Source organism: Zingiber officinale, chromosome 4B, assembly GCF_018446385.1.
Source record: "Zingiber officinale cultivar Zhangliang chromosome 4B, Zo_v1.1, whole genome shotgun sequence".
NCBI classification, from domain to species: Eukaryota; Viridiplantae; Streptophyta; class Magnoliopsida; order Zingiberales; family Zingiberaceae; genus Zingiber; species Zingiber officinale.
In genome coordinates this window covers 104,632,058-104,651,603 of record NC_055993.1, presented here as the reverse complement: position 1 = coordinate 104,651,603, position 19,546 = coordinate 104,632,058, and the positions used below count along the sequence as shown (strand labels likewise).

Here is a 19,546-nt window from a genome sequence, read left to right as displayed (position 1 = left end):
ATACTTGATCGAACATGCGGGATGCTAGGAAAAGTTCTGTTCTTGTACAATTTTTGTACAGGGAAATTTAAACAGAATGAAATTCCAGCGCCTTCACTAACAAGAGGGGGTAATAAATACTTCATTACATTCATAGACGATTTTTCAAGATTTCTTATGTGTATTTAATCAAATCAAAGGATGAAACATTTAACCTTCTTAAGACCTATAAAGTTTTTGTAAAAAATCAAATAAGGCAAAAGATTAAAATTTGGAGAAGTAACAGAGGAGGTGAATATTTCTCAAATGAATTCTCAAAATTTTGTGAAGAAAATGGCATAATGCACCAAACTAGTGCGCCATACACCACAACAAAATGGCTTGGCTAAAAGAAAGAATAGAACTTTAACTAATATGTTTAATACCATGTTATTAAGTTCAAGATTGTGAACTAATTTGTGGGGTAAGGCCTTGTTAGTTGCTTGTCATATCCGAAATAGAGTTTCTTCTTGAGCACTAAAATGCGCCCTTATGAGTTAGGAAAAGGAAGAAAACCAAACCTATCATACTTGAAGGTTAGGGGATGTGGCTTACTATAGAGTTCCGGACAACAAAAGAATAAAATTAAGACCTAGAGCACTTAAAAGTATGCTAGTAGACTATGTTGAAAATTCAAAGGTATATAGATTATTGGACATTGAGAACAATGTCATAGTGGAATCAAGAGATGTATAATTTTCTGAAAGTCAATTCCTTAAGGATTTAAAAGTGGGAATGACCTTGGCTAGTGCATCAAGTTCTTTCCATGAAAAATGTTCTAGTAGGTCAGAACTAATGAAATTGACATCTCTAGTGAACCTAGAAGAAGTCAAAGATAAAGAAAGAATGAACATCTTTCTATTTCATATGGTTATAAAAACGTGTGTGTCTTGTGAAAGGTACTAGGGATTCTTTATTAAACAATATTCTATTTTTGTTTAGTGTAGAGGAAGATGTTAAGACCTATAAAGAAGCCATGGACTCTACGGATGCTGTTTTTTTTGGAAAGAGGCTATAAATGATGAAATGATTCAATACTATTTAATGGTACTTGGGTTGTGGTTAATCGACCACAAGGCTCCAAGCCTATTGGTCGCAAGTAGTGCTTCAAAATAAACTAGCTACCAATGAAACCATTCTCACCTACAAAGTTAGATTATTAGCTAAATGATTTAGACAAAAGGAAGGAATTTATTACTTTTATACATATGCACCTGTAGTTAGAATAACCTCAATAAGAGTAATTTTAGCTTTACCTTCCATCTTGAAACTTCATGTTCACCAAATGGATGTTAAAAATAACATTTCTAAATAGTGATTTTGATGAAGAGGTGTATATGGATCAACCGGAAGGCTTTGTGCTTCTCAGAAACATGACTAAAGTGTGTAAACTAGTAAAGTCTCTGTATGGTCTAAAGCAAACCCCAAAACAATGATATGAAAAGTGAGAGTATTATACTTTTCAATAGTTTTAGATATAATAATGCAGACAAGTGAATTTACTCTAAATTCACTAGTAAAAGTAGGATTGTAATTTGTCTCTATGTTGATGATATGTTAATTGTAAGCAACGCTACAAAGGGCATAATTGAAACTAAAGAGTATCTATCTTCTAACTTTAAAATGAAAGATCTTGGTGAACTTGATGCTTAGGAATAAAAGTTAAGGGATAGTGGGTGTTTTGCACTATGTTGATAAGATTTTAAAGAAATATCAATATTTGAATGTGAAATAAGCAACTACACCTTTTGATCCAAACCTAGTTTGTGATAATGATGGTAATTCAGTAGCACACCTTGAGTATGTTAGTGTCATTGAAAGTTTCATGTATGTTATGAGTTGTACAAGACTTGATATATCTTTTGCGGTGTGTAGACTATCTAGATATATAAAGAATCCAAGTAAAGAACATTCGAAAGAAATGACTAGAGTGCTTGGTTATCTCAAACGGACAAGAGATTTAAACCTTTTCTATAATAATTTTCCTTGTATTCTAGAGGAATTTTTGGATGCTAGTTGGAGCACTAGCATAAGTGATCAAAAACCTACCAGTGGTTTTGTCTTTTTACTTGGTGGTGGAGCTATTTTTTAGGCCTTAAAGAAACAAACACTAATAACTCATTCCACAATAGAATATGAGTTTGTGGCATTAGTCTCGGCTTGTAAAAAAGTCGAGTGGCTGAGAGATTTATTAGTTGATATAGATTTTTAGCCTAGGCCAATGCCGCCAATAACCATGTATTTTGGTTAGTTATGAGAGGGCCAAATGTTGGTTATGGTTAGACTCATTATATCTATTACGCCCCGAGGGTATGTTTATCCGATAAAAATCAGACAACACCTTCCTTATAACAATGATAATTGAAACCTAGATACATAAGTCACTTGACTATACAAGAATAATATCTACAGCCACACGGTTGGAATCAAAACACAACCATGCAAAAAAATATATAACCCACACAACTGGACAAGACATAAGCAAAACATAAAAATAACACAACTGACTATGAGTCGACCCGGCTTGACACGATAAGTACATAACCAAATAAAAGGACGCCACAAGTCCAAAAATCTACACAGAAGATTCATATTACGAGTACGAGTACAAAACCAATAATGAAGAAGTCGTTCGAGGTGATATGAGATTGGCGGACAGGATCTCCAAGAGACTCCATAAATCCTTTACATGCTCCCTAGCGAAAGAAAAATCAGTTCAAGCGGTGGTGAGTACGGGTGACTCGGTGGGTAGTAGACGGATAGTTTATGAACATAATATATATCTAAAGATTTAACGGTATACAATCTCATAGGGAAGAATAACATGGACTATAGTGATATAATAATAAATGTCCATACCTGAACTCATATATTAAGCAAGTAATAGAAAATTAGGTATAGTGAAAATCTGAAATAGTACGGCTGAAAACTACAAGGATAACATGTGAGGTATATACATATTACCAATAAGTAAGCCAGTGTCAAAGCACATGCAACAAGTATATATCTTAATCATATGAAAACATATCACAATCATATGGATACAATAAAACATCATAAGAAAGCATAATATCATATGCATATGCACAACATGGTCACTCCCGTCCACCTTTCTACACCATGATCCCTGTATGGTCGAGAGGCTAAGATAATGACAACTGTATAACACTCCAGGTGTCACTACTCTCAAGTGACCGAGTGGATAGTTTGCATAGCAGCTGACTAGGTACATAGTAATGGAGTCCCTGCTGCTCGCAACTCCAGCTATCATTACTGTGCGGCGCTAACCAATGACTCACTCAACCACAAGGGAGACATAGTCGTCGGTATACCCACAATGATATGATGAGTAAAAAATGAATAGTCATCACATATATAAATAGCAATCGGCTATGCTATAATAAAACCAACATGCTCAATAAGATACATGAATAAATAACAATCAATACAAATAAATATGGTATCTAGTATCTGTTAAATGTCATGCATGACTACGAGAGACTATATAGATATGGATCCGACATCTCAAAGATTAAGCAGGTAAGTATTAAGCTCAGGAAAAATATGAATGAAATCAAGATAAATTACAGCAACTATCCGAATATCTAGTTCATGTACTAAGGTCAAAGAACTAAAGAAGCAAGGTAAGAAGTACTCGTCTTTATTTATCGATCTATCAAACTAAAATCCACATCATGTTGCTCACCATAAATCAGAGTCTTGCATCAAATGTATACTTTAGCTATTTACATGTGTCACAAATAGTTAACCACAATCCAAAATAAATAGCTAACCCCAACTCCTTAATTAACCTTTATTAATTTTCCCTTATCGATCAGATCGGATCTAATCCAACACTAGTTTAATTCCTCCAAGAGATTAAATTAAATTAGATTATTAATCAAGCCTCAATCATTCCTCAACTACAATAGATTAGGTAAATATAGACATTCCATCACTAACTTGAATTTAAATCTCAACATTTCACAATCCAACTATATAATTCAATTACGTATCCATTAATCCTCAATTAATACAATAATCCTTTAGATTAATTAATTTCAAGCTTAAATACTCATATCAACTAATTAAATCCATTATGCAATAGATTAAACAGTTTTAACCATTTCACCATCCAATTAGATTTAAATCTACGCATAAAATAGCCCAAAACTCACCTAAATCCGTACGTTCTTTTGTTGACTCGTGACCGGAGCAATGGCTATTAGAATTTGTGGTTGGAGGATTATGAAGTTGCTGCCCGACAGATCAAACACCTTCAAGACAGAAATTCGACTATTGTCCAATAAATATGATGCCCCAAATCAACACTTGTTGGCTAGAATTCAATAGGGTGGTAGTGTTATAGATTAGATTTGCAACCCATATGCAAATCGGATGAGTACCGTGACTAGCGATTAGACGGGAAGAGGAACAGATATAGAGATGCTCATCGTAACCTCTGGTGGACGGAGAAAAGAGCCTGGTGGCTGTGATTCAAATCCGGTGAAGGGAAATGGTGTGGTAGTGAACAGGTTGCTAAGGTTCTGCAGTCGATGATCCTTCAACCGCGACTCCGATTCGATCCTCAAACCAGAGGGAGAGTAGCTCTGATCCTCCGTGCATCGATCCCCCTCCCTCTAGCAACAACAGCACTTGACAACAGGGCGACGTTAGTGGCAATCGGGTTCCCCTCTTTGTCGAAGACCCACCTGCATAGAGGAAGCGATTCGGGAAGGACAATGGCTGGACAGTCTTGAGCGAACGACTCTGTGAGACGATGTCGCTGCGATGAGCAGAGGACAGCGTCGACGGTCAACGGACAATAGTAGATTGGGTGGAGAGGAGGAGATGGTGACACATGGGTGGTGCTCAGGTGGCTCTCGGGAGCCGACGAAGGTGGATTGAGGCGACGATGAGTTCGAGTTAGGAAGAGAGTCGGCGATGAGAGTATTAGGAGAGAAGTATATTAATGAGCGAGTCTGTCACACTCGCAAATCAAATTAACAATGTATATCCATAAACCCCTTAACTACACAATGATATTGTAATAACGAGTTCAGGATCAAATCTCTCGAAGAACTAAAAGTAGAATGGTAATCTTAGGATTGTATGTTATTCCTATTTTTTGGAGTTTTTAATATGGAATTGGAGGTTTGAATTCTGAATCTAAATCTAACAATTGAAAAGAAAGCAAATAAGAAACTTATCTAGTACATAAATGAAATCTACCTATGTGCCAACAATCAAATCATAACGTATTGTCACCCTACGTTGTGATTAAATCATTAACACACTTAAACTAAGAATAAAATAACAAGGTACAATTAAATCTGATCTAAAGTAAAATTTAAACCCTAACTTAATCACTTAACAATTAACCATGCTCAAGTGAAACTTAAACACCAATTAAGCTTCAACAAGATAATAAAATGATAAATTACTTGCTAAAAGCATAACAAACATCAAAGAAATCTATTCTAACTTCTAAAATAGTAATAAAATGAAATAAAATGATAATCATTCCAATCTCACAATCAATCTAAACAAACTTCACACTCTTACCGTCACACAAGAGGCCGGAGACGAGAACGCCCAACTCTGGTCATCAGTGAGAATCTCAGCTGCATCTCAGTTCCAGGATTGCTCAGCAACACCGGCGGAACGCCTTCGGCAAGCTAGAAACAACTCAAAACATATGATATGGCTGAAAATCTAGAAATCTGCAAACCTTCACCTCTGAATCTGAAATGGAAGCTACGGATGATAAATGATCGTCGGATGAAGCTCAGGAACATCAAAGGAACGCCGCCGAGTGTTGCTGATGGAAAGGGAAACCACAGATTGGAAGAACGCCGCCAAATCTGAGGAGAACAGAGGATCGTCGAAAGCATAATTACGCCGGAGGGAACGCCCGCCGATGGCTCCAGATGATCGGGATTCAGTTGTCTTGAGGCTCTCCACTGAAGACGTCGCCTGAGAAGATGATCGGAGATGGAAATCGGGGTCGGAAATCGCCGAGATGCACTGCGGGACGCGAAGCACAGTGTGGAGGAGATTGACGAGGAAGCTACTGTAGCTTCTCGATTTAAATCAGATCTGAGATTTGAATGGACGGCTGTGATGCTTCGGAGCTCAATCAACGGTGAAAGATTGTCTTAAATCCGATCTGAATGTATTGATCTTGATCAAGGGTCTGGATCTACTCTCCCTTAGGTCGGATGGACCAGATCTTCAATGGATGGTTTAGATCTGTCCAAGCTTTGATGAACGATCCATAATACTCCGCAGCTTGATCTTTTCATTTAAACTCCAATTTGAACACAAATTCGGTTCGAATAGATCCAAATCCAAGATCCCTTGATGCCTACAAAATAAGAATCAAATATTAACATCAAATAACACAAAAATAAGATAATTTACAATTAAATCCAAGAATAAAGACAATGCATGAAATGTGATGCAAATATAGATTTTATCTATGAATATAACATCAAACCATGCATGTATGAATCAAAATAATATAGTAAAATCATGATTATCAAATCCTCCACATTTAATCTTGAACACCCCGTGCAAGTAAATAAAACTAAGAAAACAACTAAAGAAGGTACCCCTAACAAATCTCAATCATGTTTAGAAAGTAATTAAAACAAGTTACCTAGAATTGTCAAGTTTCAACAATTCAAGCCTTCATGGACTCAATTCTTACCTTGGTTAACTACATAATGGCTTCAATCCAAACTGATTGCACTGAGAATGATTTCACAGCTAAATCTCACAAGGTAAGTTTTGTGGTTCTCATCCTAATCACAAATGTAACGAATAGTGGAGATCACTCAAGCTACTTATATTTCATGCACTACCATAGGCTTGTTTATCTTCTACTCTTCACCATTATCCAAAACATTAGAATACACAATTATGAAGGTTTATAATGATGGCAAAGAAAGCATGAATCAAATCAAATGAGAGTTTGTGTGCAAGAAAAGAAATAAGGACAATACAATTCAAAGGTATAGTGGAAGACATGGACACTAAAGAATGTTATATAGATGAACTTCTTGACCATGCTCAACTATCTTCCCTTCTTTCTGACTTACTCTCCAATGCTCAACAATTATTTCCCAAATTCAGCTTCTTTTCAATTCATAACAGTATAATAAATTCCATAATTTCAAAGAAGTGAGCTGATTTTGCATTTGTTGTTTTTGAATTTTGAATGACAAAGTGTCTTGGTTTGAATCTTGAAAAGTTGGGTATGTGTAGAAGTTTCGTTTTGCACTCCATTGGCTGAAACTTGTTCTCAATTTATTTCAGATTAGAAACAATTTGATCAAGTTACTACAACTCCTACATATTAAACAGATTTCAGCCTCATGCACTTCTTCATCTAAGTTTCAAACTTCATCCCCAATTTTTTGCTATTCCCCAAAAATTTCAGTTCAATCTTTGAAATTTAAGCTCTATGACCTTTCTCAGTTAGTACCCAGTAATTAGCAGCTTAAATTCAGTTCATATTAGATCCAAAACATAATTTAACAACTTGGCACAAAATCTGTCAAGTGAAAAGATTTCAATTCTGTTCCACCTTTTTCTCTGATCTAAGCCTTGATCTTAACTTTCTCTGTATTATCTCGTTGAGCATCAAATTAATGCAGTTATCCAAACTGAATAGCCTTCAATATTCTTCCAAAATTCGGATCCAACTTCAAAGTGAAAAATTTCCTGAACAAATTCAGCTTGTAACTTGAAAACTCAACTCATGCATTCTTAAGCATTCATCAAACTTGCTACCACTACCTTCTTGAGCATTCATCAGACTTGCTGAATTTCCATCCAGTACCAAAAGTTCCAATGACACAATACAATTAATTCAGAATTCACCAGCTTACCAAATGTCAAACAATGAAATCAATCCCATAAAAACAACCTAAACTCAAAGCATATTCCATCCTCCCCCCACACTTAAACCTTGATCATCTCGAGCAATAAAACTCAATAATATCACTCCAAGTTAATACAACAGTTTCAAATCTGCAGATTTGATATTATTCCTGATCATCACAGAACAAGCTTGTTGCTGCTGATACCTTGATCCATTCTCATTTGCAGCTGCACTTAAGTTTATGATATCATCTTGAAGTGCTTCATGAATAGAAAGGTACTCCCCAATTATAGTTCAAATTTTTATTCTCGATCAAGTTACCAGTAGCTCTAACACATCACTGTTTCTGCATTTCAGCAGCTTGAGAGTTTCAGAAATCCTCTATTAATTCCATCCATTTTGAGGAGTCATAGAAAGAGATGAAAACCATTTGTCACAGATAATGCAAGAGTTTAATTGTTCTACCTCACTATTTTGAAAGATGGTGATAAAAATTGATACACATTTGATACAACACCTAAAACTGAATTCCTGTGCTGCCTACTGTATTTCTGAACCTAACTCCCAATTACAGCTTCCAACTTCAAATTCTCAGAATTCATATTACCTTCTGAACTACTTCATGAGTGGAATGGTACTCATCAACTAAATTTTGAATCTTAATCCATAATGATCAGATAACCAACAGCTGCATTTCTCACTGTTTTTGCTTCCGTTTCTGAAAATTCCAGGGCTTCACTCGACTGTCTCACTAATTTCAAAAACTGCTGGTAAGAATTTTAATACACTGATTCAGAATCCAGAAAATCAACTTACAACAGCAGCAGGTTTCAGATTTAGGACTTTCGATCTCAAAGTTTTAAAATCAATAAAATAGTTTCAGCCATTTGGAAATCAATTCCATACTCTGCTTATGAAGTTTCTGTAATTTAGAACTCCAGGAAACAGGTTTATAAACAATACTGAAAATTTCAGACATTAAACTGATTCTTAAACCTTGCCACTTCAATCTTCAGTTTCAGAATTTTAACTTAAGAGCAATCTAGTTTAACTCATCGAGGATTCAACTTTAGAAGAGAGTTTCATTTAGCATTGAGATGATAAAAATTAGAATTCAGTTCTGCTGTATGAACACTTGGCTCCAATTGATTCCTATAGCAGCTACACTTCTTCTTTTTTAGCACTGTGTGTTAGTGATCCTTTGTCCCAACTTGGTATTCTCCCAAAATTTAGAGAATAAGGCCCTTATATGCTTCTCATTATTGTAGAATTTCTGTAGTTAAAGGATTACTGATCACTAAGATTCCATCTCAGGTTTGAAAACCAAACAGAATCTGAAATTTCTGTTTCTGAAATCTGTTCTTACTAATTTTTGATCAAGCTGTAACATTTAATTTCTGTAAGACATCATCTCATTTAGCACTCAATAAATAAGAGCTTGAGTTCAATTTGTTTCAGCTCAAAAAGATCAAATTGCAGATTGGCACAACACCTACAAAATTAAAAACTTCATTCTTGTTTTGTAGAGATTCCAGCTTCTACATTTCATTTATGTAGAGCATTCAGTTTCCATTTTATTTCTGTCACAACTGTAATTCTGGATTCTGCTTGCCTTCCAGCCTTTATAAAGTTTTTTCCTCTTTTGCATTTGATCTACAGCAAAACTTAACCACATTTTCTTACAATGGCAAAAAAATTCAGCTCGAATTTTAACTCCCACTAGCTGCAAATTCAGTAACCAGACAAACTTTATAAACTGATGCCCGGATTCAAAGGTTTAATTCAGATTAATACTGATTTCTGACTTCTAATTTTCTGATTTCAGGAAGTCCAATTTCAGACATTTAGTTTAAGGAAGTTGCAGGAATACCAAGCATTCAATGGATACAAAATTAAACTACATTCTGCAGTAATCCAGCTGATCCTTGTACATGTTACTCAGATATTTTCTTCAACATACTGATCAAAATGATCAGTATTCATCCTCTTCAGTTCACACTGCTACTTCCTGAAATATAGAATTCCAATAGGGTTGCAAACTTTTTCAGCAAAGCAGATATAAATTCTTGAATTAAGTTTAAGCAGATTTGGCTTTGATCCTGCATAAGAATGAGGGACTATGAGAGTAGTTCCAATCCAATCTGCAACGTCAAATTCAGTCTCTAGCTCAAAGAATTAAGGATGCCAAACGGTTCAAGGTTTTATCTTCTGTTCCTTAGGCATATCTCTTCCGACTTCAGAAATTTAATTCTCTTCTCAAATCAGTTTAAATCCATATTCCAAAACCAAATTCAGACTCAAGCTCAAGCTCAATGAAACCCAGCCTCATAAGTGAAATTATCAATTCCTGCACTTTTGTGACAGCTATCTTGACTTCTTGTATCATCCCTTGAACTTGTATAGGACCCATTGAAGATGAGTATTCTGATTCCCCAAAAGTTGGAGTGACAAACTGCATTTCAGAGATTATAATTCAAGTGCAGAAATACAAGAACCAAGAAGAAATCTAGAAATTGAATTCTGAATTCCGGATTCCATATTTCATTTTAGAGATTAGAAAGTTTCATACTCTGGAATTCAATGTAATTTAGCTCAGAATTTGAACTCAAATTGCTCTAATCAATTTCATCATTTTTTTTTCAATTTCACAGACTCTTAGACTTAAGTTTCAGGATTCAAAAGTTGATGCAATTCCAGCTCGAATCATCCAGGACTCAACTTGAAAGAAAGTTGCATTTGTCACTGAATTGGTAGAAGTTAAAATTCATATTGTTGCTGATTAGAAAGAACATGAACATTTGGCACTCAATCTATCTTGGCCAAATCTGTAAGCATAGTTTCTTTTCTGTCCAAAATTCATATTAGTTGTTATCACTTGCATTCCATTCTCTGATCCAGCAACAACACTAGCTCATGTCCAAGCATCCTCAATTTGCCAAGCTATCAGATTAGCATTTCCTTTACCTCAATAGCATCATAATTCAGAATAATACTAGCTTCAATTCAGGGATCAATGAATTGGGCATCAATCAAGTGGAAACCTCCATGAACTCACAACATATGTATCTTCCCTTCTACACATGTTCTCCAATGGTTTGAGTGGGGTTACACTCTGAATTTCCTGTACAAAAATCCCCATATTCAAAACCACAGTAACTCAAAAACAGTGTCAACACTTGGCACAAAAATCAGCAACTTGGCATGAATTTCCTCTACTTGACATATCACCACATGAAGTTAATAAGTTCACCATTGCAATTCAGATTCATCGAACTTGTAAGAACTAAATTACACTATATGCTGTCCAGATTTTCAACCAAAATGACTTGTATATTCTGCTGAACAAAAATCCAGCATCTCTAGAATTGAATTTTTGAATGCCGTCTATTTCAGGAACTTTGAGTTACTGTAAAGATTGAACTCATCTTTGAATGACTGAAGAAGAAATAAAATTTGTAACACAATGTAGCTCCAAACTCTTCTTGGTACAGAATTCAAAAATCCATTCCATGACTTCTCATTCTTGTAGAACTTCATAATTTTTTTAGGGAATCACAATTAACATTTAATCGATAATAGCTTGATTTCCATTCCTTTTATTTGAATCTGAACAGCTTTGATCTCTAAACAGATTCAGCTTTGCATTTCTAAATTTCATCACTAAATTGGGCAGGCAAGGAATTAACCAGCATTGGTTTCCTAAACTGAATTGGGCAGATTTCCCAAATTCTTTTTCATATTTCAACTTCAGTTTCATAATTTCAGATTTATGGAAATTTCAGGTCTGAATCATGAAGAGTTAAGCTATCAGCAATAACTCAAAGTTGAACATTTTAACATCTGTCAATGAATAGGTGAATTCCACTTGGTAAGTACTTCAGATTTGAAATCAGTATTCGAGAACTGGCATAGCACCTAGCTGTAACTTTGGACAATTCAATCCCAGGCATTAACATCATTTAGTACCCAATTACTTAGAATACAAATACAGGACTGTACTGATCAGAAACTACATTCACAGAAATATGCAGATCATATTGGCACACAACAGTCCACATTTAATCTTCTATGCAAATTCGTTAACTGATCAAGATCTGGCTTAATAAGATGGCCTAACTACTGCTTGTGGCAATGAAGCTTTTGTAACATCCATGGTTGCACAACAACACTAAAAAATCAGATATGAAAACTAAATCTGCTATTAAATTCTGTCACCATAATGAAACCTTTAATCTTCAATTGCTGAATTCTTCTCCCATGAACTCAGCTCTAGTATGAATATAGCACTACTTTAACTAGATTGTATTCCCCAAGAACAGTTGAGCTAATTTCACTCTTGCTCAACCCAGTTCTTCCATTGAAATAAAACTCAGTGATTTTTTCTTACTTCTTGCATGCTGTTTAGAGATGACTTCTTGTTACTCACATGCAGGAGTTGTTAAGATTTGACCAACTTCTGCATTTCAATTTCAGTAATCAGCCCTGCATTACAGAATTAAGGCTTAGTCTTCATAATTGAGAATTTAAAGTAGCTTCGGCTCAACTCTGTTTTCTGCTGATTCAACTCCTAAATTCAATGGAACCATCTCACTTGCAGCTTGTTACAACTTTCTGGAAGCTTACTCCTTTCAAAACAATACTGAACAGAAACATCACCAGCAATTAGCATGAAAATAAGTTCTGCTCTTTTGTGTTAGTACAGTTTTTTTTTCCTTTTCCAGAAATCAAAATTTCCAACTCCATTCAGATATAAGTTCTATACTTGGTACTCCTTTCACATCCTCAGTGATACTCTCAACATTAACTAAGAAACCTCTTAGCAGTAGTAAACTCTGCAATCCATGAATTCAAATATCAAACGAGTATTACTTCTTAATTCTGATTCTCTTTCAACATCAGTTTCAGAATTTGGAATTCAAGGAAATTTCAGATTAAATCATCAAGACTTTAGCCTAGATTTTCATTCAAGCATCAGGAACTTCTGCATATGGAACTTATTATGAACTCATTACTTGTTTGCAGCTTTAAAACATGAACTGCTGTAACACTTCCATTAGCAAGGTCTCAGGCATAATCACTTGATCTTGACTTGACTAGAAACAATCCACCAAAAATTGTGAAAATACTTGGTACAAAACAGTAATTTCATAGCTTAAAATAGATTTCATCCAATAAAAACATGTTAAGCTCTGAACATATTCCACTATCCCCCCACACTTCAACTTTATCCATCTTGATCAAATAATTCATCATATAACAAACAAAGTATCCATATCCAAGAGATTAAGAAATGAGAAAAGATAAAATGATATGATGATTCAAAAGAAAAACAAGCAAGAAATTGTGTGGAAGATTAGAGAATTAGATTAACCTTCATAAGAATGATTCAATGTATGGTATTGTTGTTTTAAAAGAATCAAAACAAGTTCTAGAAATAACAATCACACAAGCGCATAACACAAATTAAGCTTAATCCTCACTAGGTATTCAAATTATCATCTCAATTAATCAATCAAGAATCCATCACTGAGTAACAACCTCATGTAATCAAAGAATCCAATCATGACAATGAATTCCAAAACTTAACAATTAAATTTAACTAGTTTTCAAAAATCTCTAAAATGATATAAAGAAATGTAAGGGGTACATTTTATTTTCGAAAACCAAAAAAACTATTTACAAACCCAACAAAATTGCTCAAAAACCAACAAGATTGCCAAAGTAAACCAAGATATTATTCATGCATCAAAGTAAAGGAATGATATCTACAATGACCAATAAAAGGTGGAATGAATCAAACTCCCCTGAATTTCTGGTGGGTGAATACGGTTCAGTAATAGGAGCTAACGCGGAAGTGGAATAGACCTAATGGAAATGAGCGCCTTCCTCATGTTATCATTATCGTCAAGTTCAGCTCTCTCCATCAACAAAGCCTCAAATGGATCCACGGTTACTGTATACATATCCTGGTCTCACCTGAAACAATGAAACAAACAAAATCACCAGACACAGAAAGATCAAAATACCGAACACATGGATATATCAAACAAATAAGTGTCTAGGCACCAATCAAAATAGTAAAACAATCCTAAGATCACCAAACACTGTATATTTCCCCGGCAACAGCGCCAAAATTTGATGAGCGAGTCTGTCACACCCGCAAATCAAATTAACAATGTATATTCATGAACCCCTTAACTACACAATGATGTTGTAATAACGAGCCCAGGATTGAATCTCTCGAGGAACTAACAGTAGAATGGTAATCTTAGGATCGTATGTTGTTCCTATTTTTGGGGTTTTTAATATGAAATTGGGGTTTGAATTCTGAATCTAAATCTAATAATTGAAAAGAAAGCAAATAAGAAACTTATCTAGTACATAAATGAAATCTACCTATGTGGCCAATAATCAAACCCTAACGTATTGTCACCCTACGTTGTGATTAAATCATTAACACACTTAAACTAAGAAAGAAATAACAAGGCACAATTAAATCTGATCTAAAGCAAAATTTAAACCCTAACTTAATCACTTAACAATTAACCATGCTCAAATAAAACTTAAACACCAATTAAGCTTCAACAAGGTAATGAAATGCTATATTACTTGCTAAAAACATAACAAACATCAAAGAAATCTGTTCTAACTTCTAAAACAGTAATAAAATGAAATAAAATGATAACCGTTCCAATCTCACAATCAATCTAAACAAACTTCACACTCTTGTCGTCACACAAGAGGTCGGAGACGAGAACGCCCAACTCCGGTCATCAGTAAAAATCTCAACTGCGTCTCAGTTCCAAGATTGCTCAGCAACACCGGCGGAACGCCTCCGGCAAGCTGGAAACAACTCAAAACATATGATATGGCTGAAAATCTAGAAATCTGCAAACCTTCACCTCTGAATCTGAAATGGAAGCTACGGATGATAAATGATCGTCGGATGAAGCTCAGGAACATCAAAGGAACGCCGCCGAGTGTTGCTGATGGAAAGGGACACCACAGATTGGAAGAACGCCGCCAAATTTGAGGAGAACAGAGGATCGTCGAAAGCATAATTACGCCGGAGGGAATGCCCGCCGATGGCTCCAGATGATTTGGATTCAGTTGCCTTGAAGCTCTCCACTAAAGACGTCGCCTGAGAAGATGATCAGAGATGGAAATCGGGGTCGGAAATCGCCAAGATGCACCACGGGACGCGAAGCACAGTGTGGAGGAGATCGACGAGGAAGCTACTGTAGCTTCTCCGTTTAAATCAGATCTGAGATCTGAATGGACGGCTGTGATGCTTCGGAGCTCAATCAACGGTGAAAGATCGCCTAAAATCCGATCCGAATGTATTGATCTTGATCAAGGATCTAGATATACTCTCCCTTAGGTCGGATGGACCAGATCTTCAATGGATGGTTCAGATCTGTCCAATCTTTGATGAATGGTCCATAATGCTCCACAGCTTGATCTTCTCGTTTAAACTCCAATTCGAGCACAAATTCGGTTCGAATAGATCCAAATGCAAGATCCCTTGATGCCTACAAAATAAGAATCAAATATTAGCATCAAATAACACAAAAATAAGATAATTTGCAATTAAATCCAAGAATAAAGACAATGCATGAAATGTGATGCAAATATAGGTTTTATCTATGAACATAACATCAAACCATGCATATATGAATCAAAATAATATAGTAAAATCATGGTTATCATATATTCGGGTGGTTATATATACTAGGTTTAAACTTTATAACTATAGGTTAATTAATCCAATTATAGATTCATCACCTTAAACATGTCATATCATCTCTGTTTAAATTCTTAAAACTTTCTAAAAATTCTTAGAAAATTTTATGAGGTTATTTCTCCAATAATACTTATTATTTAATTCATTGTATCTTACATTCTCCACCACTAATAAAAATTTGGACCCTAAATTTACTGCTCAACTCAGAAATCCTCATCTAAGCGTAACCATTGAGTAGCACACTCACATACTAGTCCATCCTAGTATCATGAACAAATCCCTAATTGTGAGGGATTAAGGTTCCCTTATAAAATTACATGATGATCTACTTCCAAGTAGATACTGATGGCTCTGTGGCCTATGAGTTCATCATGCTTCTGGTACTCCTACATTGATGCCTAGTCAACTATAGTTAAATCAACTATCTTCGTAATCCATAACATACGCTATCAGCAGATCCTTTAACGTCTGTATAATGCAATTGTCTATCTGTCCAAGGGTGGAAAGTTGTACTAAAATAAAGCTCTATACACATGGTCTGCTGTAAATTTTGTCAGAATCATGATGTAAATCATGGATCTCTATCCGATATAATATTCAGACGTAAACCATAAAGTCTAATAATCTCTCTGCAGTATAACTCTGCTAAGCTATCCAATGGGTTTGTTCTACGGATTAGTAGAAAATGAGCAGATTTGATTAATCGGTCATCGATTATCCAAATGACATCATATCCTTTCTATGTCCTGGGATATCTGTCCAAGGGTGGAAAGTTGTACTAAAATAAAGCTCTATACACATGGTCTGCTGTAAATTTTGTCAGAATCATGATGTAAATCATGGATCTCTATCCGATATAATATTCAGACGTAAACCATAAAGTCTAATAATCTCTCTGCAGTATAACTCTGCTAAGCTATCCAATGGGTTTGTTCTACGGATTGGTAGAAAATGAGCAGATTTGATTAATCGGTCATCGATTATCCAAATGACATCATATCCTTTCTATGTCCTGGGTAGCCTCACAATAAAGTCCATCGTGACATGCTCCTACTTCCATTCAGGTATTTGTATCTACCGAAACAATCCTGCTAGTCTCTGATGTTCAGCCTCCACTTGTTGACATACAAAACATTGAGCTACTAGATCCACTATCTTTCTCCATATCATTACACCATTAGGAACGCTTCAGGTTCCTATACATTCGGGTACCACCCGAATGTATCGTAAATCTAGATCGATGTGCTTCCTGTAGTAAATCCTCCTGGACAGAATGTGACTTAGGAGCACACATAATCTCCTACGAAAATAATGAATCCTGTATGAATGATGTCTCCATATTTTCAGCACAAAAATGATGGTTGTTAATCCCAAATAATGAGTCAAATAATTTTTCTCATGATCCTTCAGCTGACAAGAAACATATAATACTACTCATTTGTGTTGCATCGAAACTACACCTAACCCCTAGTATGATACCTCTGTGTAGAGTACAAATCCGTCGACACTATAAGGTAAAACTAAGATGGATGCAATTATCAGGCTCCTAAGAATTGACCTTGCAAAACTCTGTCCTAGTAAATTCCATTTCCTTCTTGGATAGTTGATTGTGACCCAATTTTGTCGTGAATTGGGCATCAAATAATGAAGTACCAAACCCCTCCTACGCTAATGTAGCATAGGAATGACTCGGGTCATCCGCCAACGAAAGTAACGATAGGATAGTAAACTTAGGATCGTATGTTATTTCTATTTTTGAGGTTTTTAATATGGAAAAGGGGGTTTGGATTTTAAATTCTAAACCTAACAAATTAAAAGCAAAGCAAGTAAGAAACTAATTTAATGCTGGAATGAAATCTAACTAGGTTCCAACAATTAATCCACAATGCATTGTCACTCTACGCTATGGGTTAATCATCAACACGATTAAACTAAAGATCGAAATAACGAAGCATCAAATGAAATCTAATCTAAATAATGAAAGACGATGCAAGTAATAAAGCTAAACCTAACCTAATTATAATTGCAGAAATTAAGAGGCAACATGAAATAAAGTAAGCATTTAACGAAACTAGCATGTAACGAAACTAGCATGTAACGAAACCTAAAGCATTAAAGAAATTTAATCTAACATAACCTAATTACATTAAATCAAAACTAGAACTTAACTAAATTAAAAGAACAAGACAAAGCAAGAATTAAGCAAACTAAAATGTATTAAATTGAACCTAACTATTGGTTAAAACATTTCATCGAACACATTGTAGGCGCGAAACTAATTACACATACTACATGCAATTCAAACATGAAATTCAAGTTAATACAAGCATTCAACCACAAAACATCAACAAAAGCAAATTGGCACAATTAACAGAATTAAACTAAGAAAACTAAACTAATCCAACCACAATTCACACATCTGCTTCCGATTACCAACAACTATCCTCGTCGTCACACGAAGACCCGGCTTCGGAACCCCCAAAACCGGTGGACAGTGGCTCGCTGCCAGAATGTTGCACGCTTCGACAACAATGGGATGATACGGATCTTCCAACAGAGACCCTCCGCTGGAAGTGGCTGGAAATGGTGGTGGCCGCTGGAAATGGTGATGGACTGCCGCCACCCTCTTCGTCCCCTGTCCGTCCGAACCCCAGAAGGAGAGGAAAGGTCTGAAGGATGCGGGAAGGTGGAGGACACACCGGAGAACCCCTCCGGTGAGGTGGATGACCGGAATCGCTGCCGAAGCTCGCTGTTGCCGCCACTTGCTGCTACCGTCGCTGATTAGAATCGAGAAGAAGAGGTGGACTGTGGTTGGCCGGCCGGAGGCAGTGAAAGCGAAGGAATAGAGGCCGCCGGTCGGAGAGAAGGAAGGAGAGAGGCGCCGACGGTGTGGATATGTTGCAAACCCTAGCCCGCGAGGAAGATTCGCGAACACAGAAGGGATCGGGCGTGTCGCGTGAGGAGAAGAAAGTTTCTTAACAGTTCGGGTAAAGGTTTTGGGTAAAGAAAAAGATCCGTTAGATCTTAGACCCGATTCATTCAGAGTAGAGTTCAAATTGGGTTTCAAATTAAATGAGTTGTGCTTTGGATAAGGCTTAGAAGTGGATTGTTGTTGATTGGATTCTTTTTTCTTGATCCAAATTGGAATGAAATGAACTAAGCTCTTCAAATTAGCTCATGCTCAATCCTAGCATTGCATTCAATTGATTTGACTCAACTCATGTCTATGGCTCCTTGAATTTCCTACAAAATCAAAATAAAAATATGCGATTAAATTTCATAATTGTATGAAATTTACATTTAACTTCAAAATAAATCTTACTCACAAAATATAATATAAGCACAAAATTAAGCATGTGAGAAAGTAAAAATGCTAAGTAATAAGAGCCAAAATAATGCACAAAAATACATGTTATCAATAGTCAAATCAACGGCATAACTATGCTAGAAAACCCTCAACAAGTCTCAGGTAATAACCAGCTAATCCAAGGAAGCTAAAAACTTCCCATATTGTGTTTGACCGCTCCTTGTTGGTAATAGCTTCTATCTTATGTGAATCCAATGATATATCTCTACTAGAGATAATGTGTTTTTGAAATTGTACAGAAGCTAGTCAACACGTGCACTTAATGAACTTCATACAGAAATGTTCTCATCGAAACATCTCCAGAATTCTACGAAGATGTTATTTGTGATCTATCTCGGAATGGGAATATCACAATATCATCAACGAAGACAATAATAACTAATCCAAATACCCTAAGAATACCTGGTTTATTTAGCCTATGAACACAGTTAGAGTATTGGTAAGCCCAAATGACATTACCAATTACTCATAACGTCTGTACACAAGACACATTCAATCGTAAGTCACTGACAACCATTTATAATTTGAT

At 35.7% G+C, this 19,546-nt stretch overlaps 1 long non-coding RNA gene across 4 annotated transcripts; it reads right to left on the bottom strand.

Annotated features, from left to right (window-relative positions):
- Window positions 1–2,391: 2,391 nt before the first annotated feature.
- LOC121975863 lies at window positions 2,392–18,593 on the bottom strand. Of its 4 annotated transcripts, none has more exons than XR_006110458.1 (3): window positions 18,084–18,593; window positions 5,584–15,438; window positions 2,392–2,714 (listed from the first exon to the last, which is right to left on the bottom strand). It is a non-coding gene; the product is annotated as an uncharacterized LOC121975863 (long non-coding RNA). The 4 variants fall into 4 exon arrangements; XR_006110459.1 differs by lacking the exon at window positions 2,392–2,714 and having other exon boundaries at window positions 5,411–6,385; window positions 7,610–15,438; XR_006110460.1 differs by lacking the exon at window positions 2,392–2,714 and having other exon boundaries at window positions 5,411–10,358; window positions 10,476–15,438.
- Window positions 18,594–19,546: the final 953 nt, after the last annotated feature.